This window comes from Marmota marmota, unplaced genomic scaffold, assembly GCF_001458135.2.
Source record: "Marmota marmota marmota unplaced genomic scaffold, marMar, whole genome shotgun sequence".
NCBI classification, from domain to species: domain Eukaryota; kingdom Metazoa; phylum Chordata; class Mammalia; order Rodentia; family Sciuridae; genus Marmota; species Marmota marmota.
In genome coordinates this window covers 7,130,088-7,146,116 of record NW_026000136.1, presented here as the reverse complement: position 1 = coordinate 7,146,116, position 16,029 = coordinate 7,130,088, and the positions used below count along the sequence as shown (strand labels likewise).

The 16,029-nt window shown below is 49.7% G+C and overlaps 1 long non-coding RNA gene across 1 annotated transcript; it reads right to left on the bottom strand.

Moving 5' to 3' along the window:
• Positions 1-13,258: 13,258 nt before the first annotated feature.
• LOC125611190 lies at positions 13,259-15,971 on the bottom strand. The gene is made up of 2 exons (XR_007341333.1): positions 15,489-15,971; positions 13,259-13,593 (listed from the first exon to the last, which is right to left on the bottom strand). It is a non-coding gene; the product is annotated as an uncharacterized LOC125611190 (long non-coding RNA).
• Positions 15,972-16,029: the final 58 nt, after the last annotated feature.

Sequence of the window (16,029 nt, the reverse complement as noted above, 5' to 3'; positions counted from 1 at the left end):
AGTTGTGTGTGTGAGTTGAGGAGGAGAGAGAGGAGGAGGAGGAGAAGGAGAAGAAGAAGAAGAAGAAGGAGGAGGAGGAGGAGAAGAAATACACTATAACCATAGGAACGCAAAAAGTTAAAAGCAAACAAAATATATGTATATCACGAACACTGACATATGAAAAGTTGGTGCAGCTGTTTTGTGTCAACTCAGACATCAAAGCAAATCTTTATCTCCTTTCCTGGAGATAGAGAGACACTTCCCCATGATAAACCCTAACTCTTACAAAGCTTTGAAATAACCCCACAGTGACTGGGGCGGACCAGGGCAGACAGGGGACTGAGGACAGGGGACACCTGATGGGCTGACATTCTAGCCCAGATCCCAGAACACAGAGCAGCTCTCTTGGCAGCCACATGGAGTGTTTCTCCAAGGACTACAGAAAGCTTCCACAGGGCAGCCCAGTAGACCCTACAGGGCGAAGCAAAGCAGAGCTTGGAAGGACACATATAGCCTTCCCAGGAGAGAGGCTGAAAGGACAATCTCAGTGACCTGTGCAGGCACAATGTGTTTGCAAATCCCCTGGCACTTGCTGGAGCTCCCTGGTTGGGTTTGGACTTGGAAAGAGCAAACCTGAGCAAACCCAAGAAGCATCTCCAGTCACCTGCCAGGCACGGGCCTGACCCCGGCTCCCCAGATGGTGCTCCTGTCAGTGACTGTGTAGCGAAGGATGGAGCAGTCACCCATGCAGAGGGACCTGGGTTCCAAGTTAAGAGATCTAGTTCTTCAAGGATAATGTAACAGAATCTGTGGCATGTCACTCCCCGGGGGGCCTTGGGAATGTGTGAGGTTTATGGTTTCAATTGTCGTCACCGGTTCTTGGCAGTGGATTGACCAGTGCCAGGTGTGGACCTGGGATGCCAAACAATCAACAGCAAACGAGATCACAGAAGTACTGTCTCAAAGTGCCAGTGCGCCCTCCTGAGAGACTGCCACATACAGGAGCCAGGCGGGAGCCCCGTGGGATGCCCACAAGTGGCCAAGCTTTGCCACTTCTAGATTCTATTTAAACTTAGCCAGAGATATGCTGTTGGCAACCCAGGGTCATGCCTGATGCAGACTCCAGCCCAGCCTCCCCCGCCCCCTGCTCATTGTTGTTTTTGTTGTTTTATGGGAGAGAACCCAAACAGATGTTCCCAGATGTTGGCCATTCTTCACTCACCACTGGTTCCTGTGTCTCACGTGGTCCTCCTGGAATCCCTTTGCATCTTCCTGCATTTGTTGGAGCCAATTCTTTCTGTCAGGGGTGATCTGATTGCTCAGCCCTAGCCAAAGGCATGTCCTGCTCTCCCTCTCCCTGATCTGATTCAAAAGCGAGGAGTGACCATGCTTGAACCTGCTGGTCAGTCCTGACCTTTACCATCCCTGGTATTCCCCTCTGATGTTATTTAGAAAACTTCAAGCATGCGGGGAAGTTAGAAGAATTTCGCAGTGCATACCCACAGACCCTCCATTCAGAGCCACTTGCTACATCTTGCCATGTTGGCTGTGTCAGTTCTGTTCCTCCAGATACCCAGGAATCCACCTAATTCTTCATGAATTTCCAAGTGTGTTGCATAATCTGTAATTTCACCCTACACAATTCAGCAGGTATGCCATCAGCAGGAGCTTGCTGTTTGCATACAGTTTTTGGTTTTTTGTTTTGTTTTGTTTTTAAGGGGAAATATGCTACAGTGAAATGCACAAACACAATTTTTAAGTATACTATTATGAGTTTGGAAAAATGCATACCCTCCATGACCCAGAACTGAAGAAAGATGTGGAACATTTCCATAACTTAAAAAGCTGCCTAGAGCCCCTCAGGAGGCCTGGCCCTGATGTGGGGGCTGGTCCTGTGGGTCCTAGCTTTCAGTTTTTGCACTCTGAAACTTCATTGCAGAGCAGGGCTTCCTGCACCTAACTTGGGGCTCTGAGGCTCGTCCACACTCACATATGTCCCTGTCAATACGGAGTAGCATTTTGGCCATTTTTATGGGCTTTCAGTTTTTATCTCCATTTTCATTCTGGGTTATCTACTTGTCTCCTGTCGTGTCACTAGTAAGAACTCAGACAGCACTGACCACAAGAGCTGACATCCTGGCCACAGGAGGGGAAACATTTGGTGTTTCATTGTGAAGTGTGTTAGCTGTTGCTGGATTTTAAAAGCAGGTGGATACCTTGCCAGGTTTAGGGAGTCCCTTCTGCCCTTTGATGGCAAACCTACAGCCATCCTTATCCTTATTCCCCTTGTATGCGAAGCATCTTCTTCTTGTTCTGGCTAGATATAAGGTCCTCCTTTTATCATTTTTTCTAAATGCTTTGATTATGATGTGCCTTAGTGTGTGGCTTTCTGCACATTTCTTGAGCTTGGGGCTCACTGGGCCTCTTCAGAAGTCAGTAGTCACCGCTACGTCAAATTCAGAATGTTTTTAGCTGTTCTTTCTTCAAAATCCTTCTCTGCCCACCTGCCCAATTGGGGTTCTCCGTCATGTGCACATCAGGTGCCAGAAGTCAACCCTGGTTCAGGGATGCTGCAGCCACTTGCTGATTGCTTGCTCTCTAGCTGTACTTGGTGTAGTTCTGCTGTTTGGACTTGGAACTCACGCACCTGTCTTCTGCAGAGCTTCATCTGCTGCAAATCCTGTCCTTCTCATCTCAGATCTGATCGTTTTCACCTCTAGAAATTTAACTTAGGCCCTTTGTAAACCTTCCCTATGCCTACTTAATTTCTATGAGCACACAAAACAGCTATAGTAAGTGTTTCGTGTCTCTGCTAACTTAATGTCCATGCCAGTTCTGGGTGGCTTTGATTGACTGATCATTCTCTTCACTCTGGATCATGTTTTCCTGCTTTACATGAGTGCTGACCTTAAACTGGATGCCAGGCATTGTGAATTCTGCTTTATGAGACTTTGGACAGTGTTGTGTCTCTATAAATATTCTTGGATTTATTCCAGAAAATTCCTCAGCCATTATCTCTTTGAAGTTTCCTTTCTCTAATTTTTCTTGTGGAAACTCCAATCACACGTGTACCACCACATTTTAGCCTATCTATCATCTATCTGTCTACCTACCTATCATCTATCATCTGTCTCTACCTACCTACCATCTATCTTCATCTACCTATCTATCTCTATAGATATCATCTGCCTCATCGATTTATTTTATTCTTGGCAACTTATTCAAATCAGTCTTCCAGTTATTAGTTCTCTCTCTGGTTGTATCTAAATTGTTTTAATTTCAATGACTGTATTTTTCATTTTAGGAAGTTTCTTTGGTGGGGATGGGTTTTTCTCATAGCATATCATCCTGTTTTAAACTCCCTTTTTCCATATTCTTAATTGTTTCAATTTTTTTCTTACCATTGGATATTTGACTAGTCTTTTATCTAGATTTCTTGAAGATATAATCATGCCACTGCATTTTCTTGAATATTGTGCTTTTCTTCTGGGGGTGGGTGGGGGTATTGTCATTGAGAGCTCATGTTGTAGTTTTATCTGGATGCCCTGTCTGGCCTGGTTGAGATATGTCCTCAAGGAAGTCGCTTCTTCTAGAAACCCAGGGAGGCTGGTAATGTTCAGTGGTGACTTCACTTTCTCAACTCCTCCCCTGAGTGTTCCTCACCTCATGGTGTATATTCTTGACCTAAATCCACTGCCACAGTTTCCTCATTGTAATTCTCAGCAGAAACCTTTAACCACCAGAATCCAGGCTCCTGGAGGGTCTGAGAAGGAGGCTGCAGGGGCCAGCAGGGCCAGCTCCACCTGCAGGAATCCCTGCCTCTTCTTTCCACAGACCAGGAGAACAGCCAACCATCAGCTCATACACCTCTGACAGTGCTTTTATCTCTGTCTTGGATTTTTTTCTAGTTTCTCAAAGCTGGGCTCTGTATTTCAAAGGAATTTGCTATAGTTTATCAAGATTTCTAAGTCACTTCTATCAAAAGTGCTTTGGGGACAGTTAAGACCACAATATTGCTGAAAGCATGTGTCCCCATTTTACAGGTAAGCATGCTGAGGCCCTGAGTGATGAGAGGTGAATGAATGCGAAACCTTTGACCTGACCTTGGATTATGGGTAAATTTTTGCTCCTGGTACAGACAGCAAAATCTCTCAGCCCACAGTGGACGGGAGGGAAGCCCAGGTCCCAGGGGCCTATCCTTCATCTATCTGCACCAAGAGGAGCCCAAAGGGACTTCAACAACGCCAACAAATACAACTGATTAAAGACCAAAGATTATTTCCTAAAAACAACACACCTAGCCCAGTGCAGTAGCCCACATCTGTAATCCCAACTCCCAGCAGCTCAAGAGGCTGAGACAGGAGATTAGCAAATTTAAGGCCAGCCTCAGCAATGGTGAAGCACTAAGCAACTCAGTGAGATCCTGTTTCTAAATAAAATACAAAATAGGACTGGGGATGTGGCTCAGTGGTTGAGTGTCGCTGAATTCAATCCCTGGTAGCCCCCCCTCAAAAAAAAAAAAAAAAAAAGCAATACACTCAAATGACAAAATCCTGGATTCCCCTCTGTACAGATGCTGTGACTCCTAATTTGCATTCTGACATTCATGGATTCCATTGTTCTGTCCCAAATATTCAATGCATACAAGAAGGCAGGCTGTGAAGAAGATCAAGGTGCATCCGTACCTTTGAAGAACTCAAGTCTAGTCAGGAGAAATGGAGACAGACAGAGCCCAATGCCGGAGGAGATGTCCAAGGATGAACTCCAGCCCCGCCCTAAGGTCTGCAGTGACAGTTCTTTGTTAGGCTGAAGTTTCAAGCTCTTTAGATAATAGAGTTTAAGGTGCAATTTCCCTATTAGTCCCTTGTTCCTGTCAGCTCTTGTCATGATAATGTCGAGATAATGGCCCTAACCCCACATACTTTGGAGGCTCAGGGACAGCACAGGCCAGCGTTGGAACTCTAATTGCAGATAACTGCACTCGGACTCCTCATGGTCAAGCCCAGCTATGGGAGGGTTTAGGGGGGTTCCCGCTGCAGGGTGTAGTCCTCAGGAAAGGGTCCATCCACTTCTGTACTAACACCCTCTGTTCAGACAGGCAACATAGCCAGGCCGGAAATCAAGGATCCAAATAGAGGCCCTCCACAAAGTTCAGGGCCAATGTGTTTGAACAATTTAATCTGCCTCACCTCCCACTCACAATTCCAAATCCCGAAGCACTCCGCACAACACTGTTCTCATCGCCCTGCAGACCAAGGCCTGTGATTCCATCCAATTTCTGTTACACAAATTGGATCCCACCCTGAGCTCTGCCTTGCCGCCACCTCCCAGCCACCCATCACAGAACCCCTGTGAATGTTTGCTAAGCTCAATACTTGTGCATCATGTAAAGTCAGGCAAAGGCGGCAACCAAAAGGAGGCAGATTTTAAAAGGCTGCTGAACGAGGCTTTATTGAGATTCAACTCCCAGGTGGAACTCTATCAGACTGACAGAGTGGACAGGAAGAGGGTCTGAGGAGAAACCATGGACCAGACTGGAATTTTTATGAGCTTAGGGCAGGAAGGGAGGGCTTGGGACAGGAAAAGGGGTTTTTAGAGTCCCTTGTCCCACTGGAACTGGTCAGGGAACTGGCTGAGATCCAGGATTGCCAGGAGACCCTGATGATTGACAGGCGGTTTCAAAGGTGCCTGATTGATGTTTCTGTCGTGCAGAGGGCTGCTTGGTGCTTTGGTCCTAAGTCACCTTCGTCGACCTAACACATCATGCCTAGGAGATGCCAGAAAGGGGCAGGCGTAGTCTCTGCTCCCCCAAAAGATAGGCCCAGGAGGAGTCTGTTTGTCTGGTCCAGCTTCCCCCAAAGAAAATTTGAGGATAATCTCTCACTTCCCAGGTTGAGAAGACAGGACCCTCTCTGTGTGTTCAGTCTCTCCACATCCTGGGCCCATTACATGCCTGATCTCAGCTGGGCCCCCAAGCAGCCTGGGAAGTCCACCCGGTCACTGGGTTGGGCACAGGTTGGAATTCAGGAGATGCATACCCAGGTCACAGAGTGGCTGCAAGGGGAGCTGCATCCAACCCCATGCTCTACAGTCACTGCCCTGCTTCTGGTGGCCTCTCTCCCAGGTCAAGAGTTTGGGTGCTGCTGTCAGCTGGGCTCTCCCTGGTGCCAGGTGCAACCTCAAGCTGTGGAGGCTCATCTGGGGCTTCAGGGTGCCCTGGTAACATGGCCAGGGGGACTCAGTCAACTCATCTCATGGGGAAGTGCAAGGGTAGGACAGGGCAGGACATGCTGAATGAGGATTGCAGGATGAAAAAGGGAGGCAGGTGGGAGATGGGAGCCATTGCCTCCCTCCCCATGACTTGTCTGTCAATAAGTTTTCACTCCAAAGCTGTCACACCCAGGTTGCGATGACTCACATGCTGCCCAGAAAACTGCTTTTTACTGGAGGGGGATGTTTGTTGAGCAGACAAAACTTTATGCCCAGGTAGGTTCAGCAGCAATCAGGGAAACAATGAGGTTGAAAGTCTGACTTAGGACTCAACCATCCAAAGACGAATAATTCAATTTTAAAATGAGCAAAGGATTTGCCTGGACATTTGTTCAAAAAAAGATAAAACAAATGGCCAACGACCTCATGAAGCAATATTCCAGGATATGCAAATCAAAACCACAGTGATACACTGGCACACACCCATTAAGCCGCTATAAAAAAAACTTTTTAAAGGGGGAAATAATACAGGTTGATGAGGGTGTAGAGAAACTGAGAACATCACGTGTGGCTTATGGAATGCAAAATGGCACGTCTGCCTTGGAAAACAGTTTGGCATTTTCCGAAAAGGTTGAATAAAGACTTATGACCCAGCCATCCCACTCCTAGGTACACAGGAAATTGAAACTAGGGACTTGTCCATATATGTTCACAGTAGCATTACTCATATAGCTAAAGAAAAAAAAATGCAAACAACCCAACTGTCTACAACAAACCAGTGAAAAAGCAAAGTGTGGCATCCACATGGAGAATATCATCAGCCATGAAAAGAGCTAAGCACCCACAGGCTGCAGTACAGACCTGCCTCAAAGACCATGTGCCTACACAGGGCATAGTCAACTCAACCTGTCACCAATAGAATCACCAACCACAGCACTCCCTGGCAGGAAATGGTGCCAGCGATGATAAGGGGTACATGGTATTTTTTTTTTCAGGTGATGAAAATGTTCTGGATAAAATCCGCTGAGTTTCACTTCAAAATGGTGAATTTTATGTTATGTGAGTTGGACCTTAGTTTTTAAATTGCTCACACACCCACACCCTGACCTAGGGTGAAGTCATTGCACAGTCCTCCCCTACCATTGTGGAAACTCTGACCCTATCACCTCTCTGAGCCAGTTCCTTATGCTTTAAATAGGGCAATAATGCCTCACTCACGAGGGTGCTGTGCCCTGAAGTGAGATAAGGAAAGAAACACCCTGGGTTATTGTGCTAAGTAACTGAGATAATGCATGCAATGTAACACCAAGCTCAAAAACAGGGCCATTTAAGAAGTCACCTGGCCCAGTTCCCATCGCACCTGTGGGTGATTCCGGTCTGACACCTGGCAGTTGGCCCTTATCCTCCCTGGATCCCACGGTAAATCCCTAGGCCTCACATTGAGGGTGCGTGGCCACTTGCACAGCTGCTCTGTGGCCCCGCACCCACACCACTCACCTGGGGCCACGTACCTGTGCCCCCACCAGCCTTCCTGCAGTCAGAGGGGCCTCCATATCACACCATGCCCCGCCCAGAGCCCGCAGCCCCTGAAGAAACGTTGCAGAAGGCTAGACTGGAGCCAACTGAGAGGCGCCCCTGGCCACCCCGCTGCTAAGCCACTCTCTGCGCCCAAACCTCCGGGTTAACCGAGGAAGCAGAGTTGCCTGGTGCTGCACGGCATTGCACGGCACTGATGAATCAATGTCCCTCGCCCTCACCCAGGCTAAAACGCGCAGCCTGGTACACGGCTGATCCGGGCGCCGACCCTCACATCGCGGGTGCGCGTGAGGACTGTAGTGGAAGCAGCCTGGTAAATCTGTCCCCAGACTGCGAAACGAGGGGCGGGCTCTCCAGGTGCCGCGCGGGGGCCACCCTGGTGGCGATGTGCCTGACCTAGGGTGAAGTCATTGCACAGTCTGACCATGGAAGCTGAAGCCTGAAGCGGGACTCGCAGGGCGGCAGTTTCCTGTTCATCCCACCCTCTCGTTTAAAGCTAGCTAACCGCGTCCGCGATGTCCGCAGCCTCCCTCCAGGAGCATGCGCGCACCTGCCCTCCGCAGGTGAGGCCAAGAGGGTGCGCGGCCGCACCACGCCTCTAGGCGGCAGCAGAACGCCAGGGATGAGCCGCACCGCGGCACTGTAGCGGGGCTGGGATCATGCGGTGGGCAATGCGGCCGCCTAGGCCACACCCATGACACATATTCTGGACCCGCCCACCGCTCCGGCCTCACCCAGGTCACGCCCCCATTGACCAAGTCCTAGCCGCGACCCCAGAGTCCCAGACCTGCTCGGGACCCGCCCACCTCTGGGGGGCCACGCCCCTGCAAGGCCACGCCCCTTCGTACGAACTATTGGGGCTGGGGTCAGTGAGTGGCCTGGCTGGAGGAGGGGTTCCCGCTGTTGAGGGCGTGGCCTCCAGGGCTCTTTTCACTGCTCCAGAGTCTTTTGGAGCACTGGACGCTGGTTTTCTCACTGATCCTAAGACCGCCCATTTTGCTAGGACAGAGAAACACTAGACGTCTGGTAGGAACCATTCCGGAACCAGACCTAGGCTGGAACACATAGCGTGAGCAACCCCTCCTGGACACGCAAGACTCTTCCTGTCACTTCCACCCCAGTTCCTGAACTGCGAAAAGGATGACCCCTGCCAGGTGGGTGCTGATTCCATGCCAGGTGGGCCCTGACCCTGAGCCCAGGTGGGTGCTGACTCCAGGCCAGAGGGGCACTGACTCCAGACTAGGTGGCCCACTAACTCAGCAAAGCTCCTGCCTGACTTCTTCCTACTATGGCAGCTCTCTTATCTGGAAATGGTGGGCTTGGAAAACAGCTGTCCTGTGGACACAGAAGAGACTGTGACACAGCACTCAGACAGGACGCAGACCCAGGTCAATTCCCATTTGCCCACCTGTCCATCCCCTTTCCCTGAGCCTCTGAGCAGAAATGGAGGCCAAGAGCAGTCTCCACATTTGCTCCCATTCCAGCTGAGAGGGTCCCCAGGTCAGGGCTCTTAGTTGTGTCCAGGCAGGATGGAAGCCAAAGGACCCCAGAGAGAGAGAACCCAAGAAGGCCATGCTGTCCTGCCAAGTCAGGGTTTGGAAATGCACAGACTAATCCTAACAGGTCTCTCCAGGGTGTCCCCTCACCAGGGGAAACCCATTTGCTTTTGTACTAAACAAAACCCATTTTGTTTTGTACTAAAACACAGATGTCCTCTGTCGTGGAATGCAAAATTTCTATGAAATTCTATTTAAAAAATAGAAATGTTGAAGAAATTTTGAACTTAAGATAGGCTATTTGAAGTTGTACCCAGAGATCCTGGTGGGTTCACCCATTTCATGCCCTCTGATTTTAAAACTATGTCCACAGAGATGTCTGAGAAACTTCATAGAAAGTCACCACCAGCCACTAACTCTGTAGTAAGAGTGAACTTTACAGGGGCCCATAGAGGGTGGGGTGTGGGGTTGTATCTTGGGGAGGCCACCATGTGGGGCATATCTGAAAGGACAAACAAGCAGGGCAAGGCAGGAGCCCATCCCAGGTGCCCCAGACATGCCATCTCCAGTCCCCTTTCCCTGAAGCCCTCCCAGGCTCTGCGTCCCCACAACTCGTGGCCCCAGACCCACTATGAGAACAGGCTGGACATTCAGGGACCACTTTCCAAGGTAAGACTGTGGCTATGGCGGGGGGGGGGGGGGGTGGACCTGCAAGGNCCTCCTTTACTCCCACCCCTTCTCCCCCCCTCCCCCACCAGCCCAAGCCTCCAGGACCATCCCCTTCTGCCAAGAACCTGTCCACCTCTCTGTGCTTTGTGTCCTGTGGAAAAGGTCTGACCTGTGATCAGGCCTTGCTTTGCACTGTCTGTGTGGCTTAGAGGTCCACGGTTCTGTGCCTCAGTCTGCACGTAGAAGCTCGGGTGGCACAACAGCACTACCACATAAGTGGCTGGTGTCCTCCCAGCTGCCACCCCGTCCAACCCCATGGCACTGGCTCCTCCTCCCAGGCCAGCTCAATGACATGGACCTCCCTCCCTCCTGCCCCAAAGCATTTCTAGCTCTTGATTTTCTGTAAAATCAATCCCAAGTGCCTCCTGTGGCATCCAGCCTGCAGAGTTCCTGCGCCCTCCCACCATCCACCTCAGCCAGTACCCATAGCTCATGTTCTGGGACAAGCTGCCCACATACACCCTTCCCCAGGGGTCCATGACCCTACATGTGCATTGCTTAATTCTCTCCCCTGCTACGTGTGCACACTAAAGGGTGGGTGTGTAACTCAAGCGGACCCATCAGGGCAAATCTCTATGTGGACTTCTGAGACAGACATTCCTTGGGAAGGGTGGTGTTTGGTGTGAAGCCTGGAATTGCAGCAGCTATTTTGTGTGCATGTGGGAAAGCACGCTTTGGAACAAGGCTGACCAGGCACAAGGCAGAGATTGAAGAAATTGGGGCCTTGAAAGCATTACTGAGTCACAGTAGGAAACCAAATCCAAACCCACCCCACCCCACCCTCTCACCCCCTGCTTCAGGACAGTCTCATGCATAGCCCCATACTGGCAGAGACAGCTTGGTTTGGCTTTTCTGGTACTTGCAGCCATTCTGGCAGATGCACTCCCTCTGATTGGTCTCCATCTTTGCACCTACTTCCTGGATGCCCCAGGCATTGGGAAGCCATCTGTATGACATGTCTAGTCCATCCACGTTGATGACCACCACTTGGCTGGCACTGATGGTCAAGTCCCCATACACCTGCAGAATTGGCCCTGCCCAGAAGTGAGACCTGCAGCCAGAGTGGGTGAAGCGGAGACCCACTATGTGCCACAGGAAACTGGAGTCTCCAGTCAACAGTTGCCATGGACCTGGCACCCCATGTGGCTGCCTGGGCTGTGGTCACAGCTCCTTTTGAAAGGACACAGACAGCAGGGACCAGGGCCTCATAGGCTTTGGAGACTTTGTAGTTTTCTCCATATTTATTTTCTTCTCTCCAGCCTTTTCTAAGAGACAGGCTAAAATCCCCGCCCCTTGGCAGGAGGTGAGAAAGTCACCAAGCTGGGATTTATGAGCAAACCATAGGCCTGAGGGCTCCTAGCTCCGCATCATGCTCTCAGAGGAGCCGCAGGTTTTCCGTACACAGCAGCTGGCATCTGATTTCAGAGACAGCGCTGGGCAGACCAGCCGGTATCCAGTGTTTTTTTTTTTTCCAATCCCCTGAAATGTGTTTTGTGATTCTGGAAGCTTCAGTGGGTCTGCAATTACAAGTAGCCCTTATTAAAAATTGGTGCGGCCTCCCACATCAAACAAAATTAATCAGTAACAAGCTGTAATGGTATTAGGTCACTTCCCAGCGTGGTAAGTCAGGGCAGCCCTATCTGATTGGCTGATGTGAAGCCTCAGGAATTCTCCTGCGTTTATCTGTGTGCCCAGAGCTTTGCACAAGATGTTTGTCTTTGCTTGAATTCCATGTGGGTATTGTCTTACTGAATACATTCCGACTGACCTGGCGGGTGTGTCTTGCGGGACACACACCAGGAGTCGGCCGTCTGGTTCTGGCCAAGAACGTCAGGAAGCCCATGGCCCTGGGACCTACAGCGCACCCTCCTCTACTAGCAGTGGTGTGGATGGTCTTCCTGCAGCCAACATCACCTCTGGGCATGTTCCTCAGGTGGCTGCCAGAGGAACATGTGAGCAGCACAAGAAATTTATCAGGACTGATCCCCACAAGCACTCCTTTGTCTTCAGCATGGCCTGGCCCACGGGGCCCTGCATCCCCATCCTATTGGCCCCACACCTGCCTCCGCTCTGCCCTCTCGCTGGCCCCCACAGCCGCCCAGACCTGAGCTGCATAGCAGTGCCACTCGACAGAGCCTCTTCCTATAGACAGTTTGGGAAAGGTGGGCCCTTGTTCCCTGCCCTGGATTTGTGGGTGGGCTTGTAACAACGGCAGAAGCAATGTACGTAATGTGGGGTTCAGGGCGTTAGTGCTGGCCTTGTCTTACATAGGCACTAGAGGACACAGGTTCTTGGGACGCCATGCTATAAGGAAGCCCAAGCTGGCCCATACAGAGAAGCTGAGGGGAGAAGCCTGTGAGAGCTCTGAGGGCGCTAGAGCCAGAAGCATCCAAGCCTTGCCTGGTTTGCCGAGCTTCATTCCTGGCCTTAGATAAAGGGTGCAGCAGCTTTTGGTGGGTCCCCTGTGGTGCAGGCTCTTCCTGCTCAGACCCATAGCTCATTCTGTCCCCTTCCTTGTTCTTCATTAAATGTCCAGTGCTTAGAGCCATGCTGGGCACGAGGGGAAGGCTCCAGAGTACGCCCATGGGTCAAATACCTGAGTGAACATGTGATGAATGGCACCGTTTCCTCTACCCCAGTGGCAAATGGAGGGACAGTAATCCCAACAGTGGACATGGACTGTCTGGCCACAGCCCAGAATCCAGAGGACAGAAGCCGATGCTGACTCCAGGGCCCCCATTGACTGGAGAGGCCTCTGCCCCATCTGCACCTGGATATCCAGCACAGGAGCAAGAGAGAAGTCAGAATTTCCACCATGTCTCAGGAGCCTAGGCCTGGACCCTTCCCTGCAAGATGATCTGGCCAGGAAGAAAGACGCAGGGGAGCCCCAGGGTCCTGCCCCACCCAGCCTGCCCTAGCAGGTGGAGTGGACTGCTTGTCACCTATGGTCAGTACATGGTGGGCAGCAGCCTCAGCTGGTTCTCATTCACCCTAGGAAAGAAAGGGCTGGGTCACCCTTACCCACACTATTGGCGACGGGCAGGGTGGGCAGGGAGCACATGCTGTGCGGGCTGGACCAGGCCAGGCTCTAAACTTGGCCAGGGACAAAGTTATTGTTTGATTGTTGTCTGGCTATGTGGACAAGAGTGGCTCTGATATAGATTCTGGGTTTTTTTTTTTTATGTCTTATGTCACATAAATACCCACACATGCACATGTACAGACATCCATCTACATGACACAGGTATGACACATGTACATGTCCTTCGTGTGTATATATACACAAGGAAACAAAACAGTCCCACTAACTTTTCAACACTGGTCTATTTTCCTGGTTTTTTGTGTGTAACAGGAGGTTATCGATGTCATCAAGATTCTGAACAATTTTGCAGAGCCACCTGGAGTTCTGTTGCAGGGATGTGCACACCTTATTCACCCAATCTCCTATTCCTGAACAACAGACTTCACCCCTTGCTGTGTTCAATCCTGCTTATTTTCCATAAGGGTTCCTTATAGCAGAGTTCACCTGGGGCTTCCGGGACAAGTCACCATTCTGCAGCTGTGTTAACAGGCAACTCCAGGAGGTACAGACATGTCATCTCCAGGGGCGTGGGATGTGCTTCTTGTCACATCTTCTACACTACCATGGAAAGAAATCCGTGCCACTTTGCTGGACCAAACATTTTTTAAGCAGTAGAAGGACATTTTTTTTCGTATGTTCATCATAAGTTTTTTTTCTCTTGGCAATTGCTTGTTCATGTCTTTTGCCTATGTTTTTGTTGGGCAAAGACCCTCTTCCAATACCGCCTGCTGCGTACCTGAAAGGCCTGGCCCTCAAGGCACCCAACCACAAAGCCCATCCTACCTGTCTGTGCTCATAACCCAGCGCGTACCTCTCACGCAGAGTCACCCACCAATCACCCTCTCATGTACGTTCTTCTATCTCCATCTTTTTTCAGATATTGAACAACTAGTAGCAAAGATGACTCTTCTATCCACATCCCTGCCACACTCCTAGAGGCACCTCCATTCAAAAACATCCGGAATGTTCTGTAGGTGCTTAGCAAGAATCTGCCATCTGTTCCGTTTACTTAGAATTTCTAGTAGTCCTGGCCTCAGTTACCAGAGTTGGAGAAATTGGATAGCAAATTTCAGCAGCAGTGAAATCAGCAAAAAAAAAAAAAAAATGTAGGAATAAGCAGAGCAAGAAATGTGCAGAATACTTAAACACTTACAAAGAAAACACGGAGACACTACAAGCCAAAGTTAAAAGTCAACTGACTAAGAAAGGACATTAAAAACCAACAGAAAGCTAATTTTCCAACACAGGAAGAGAAAGAGGGCCTCCAGGACCTCAGGAGGATGATCAGGAGCCCCCATGGAAATGCAGGAAGGGATACCAATGCCCAGAGGCTTAAAATCAACAAATTTAAATTTTAACATTAACGAATTAACAGCTGATTAACAGAGGGAGACAGAGAGGGAGCTGTCCAATCGTGTGCATAACAAGAGGTGCAAACTGAAACTAAATGCAGATCGCATTTTATTATCTCAGATTGACAAAGAGCAAAAGGTAGGACAGTGAACAGCACTGCCCACCGCTGACAGGAGTTCATGAGTGCGATTTTTATGATCAGCAAATTGGCAATATCAATTAAAAAATGTGAATACATATGCCCTTTGCCCAGCAACGTCACCCATCCCATAGGTACCCCTGCACACGGGCAAAGTGGTCCATGTACAAGGTCATTCACTGAAGCATTCTTTATAAGGACCTAGAAATTCATTAATAGGAAATTGCTAAATGACTCATAATAATCATCATAGATCCATAAAATGAAAGGGAACTCTTGAAAAAGACCGGGCCCTGATCAAGGAGGTTTGAGGAAAAGACATCTTTCCGAATATATCCGAGAGCTGTCCAGGCCCAGGGTTTGCAGAGCAGGAAACACGAGGGCCAGCCAATCCGCACATCCTCAAAAGCAACTGCACAGCCATGATTGGCTCCGGCAGAGCTGCTGAAAGCTGCTGGAAGCCAAGCAAAGAGGCCCAGAGAGCTCTTAGCACTACTAAAGAGCAGAAGGATGAAGATCAGAGCAGAGGGTTACTCCAGCCAGGGTCCAGGGACAGGAAGGACACTCAGTCTCAGCATTGCACAGTGCAGGGGGGCACAGGGAGGCTGGGGATAATGCTAAGAAGCAGAAGTCCACAGTGCTGAGAGAGGGAGATCGGAGCTCAGAGCCTGTTTTCCTTCCAGAAAGTCCTAGGGAAACACCCAAAGCTGTCAAGGGACAATTTTCCACTCCAGACTTGAATCCGAGAGACTGAGGTCTTTGCCTTGAAGTTGCCCTCTCCCCTCACACCTGCCCCTCCTGCTGCCCACTCGGCTTATGCAGCTCCCTCTCCCCAGACCTTTGGGTGAGGACCTGGGTTCAGCCTGAAGTCTCCCCCTACATGCCACCTGTCCAAAATACTCTTGACTCCACCTTCAAAACAAGCCAGAACCGGATCATTCTTTACAACCTCGGTACTCACCCTTGGTCCAAGTGCTGCGTCTTCCAACTGTGCCATTACAACAGGTCCAGCTGTGGCTCCATGTCTATCACTTGCTCAAGTCACAGTCACTTTGTGTTGGCATCCAAAGCAAAGCCACCAGCCTCTGACTGGTCCATGGGCCCTCTGTGACCTCCACCCCAACCTTCTAATGAAACTGTGATTTTAGAATACTTTTAGGTTTCAGAACAATTTTGAAGACAGTACCGAGTTCCAGTATCCCCACACCTGTTTCCCATGCATGCAGATTTGTCAAAATTAACGATCTAATATAGGCACACTAGCAACATATATGATCTAGATTTCATTAGTTTCTCCACAGGGTCCCTTGCTATTTCCACACCTGCTTTGAATTTTAAACCATGTGATGTGTATTACTCGTTAATTAAGTTATCTAACTTATTTATTTATTTTAAGGACTGAACCAGGGTACTCTATCACTGAGCTATATCCCCCATCTTTTTTTATTTTGTATTTTGAGATAGGGTCTTACTAAGTTGCCCAGGCTGGCCTTGAACTTGGG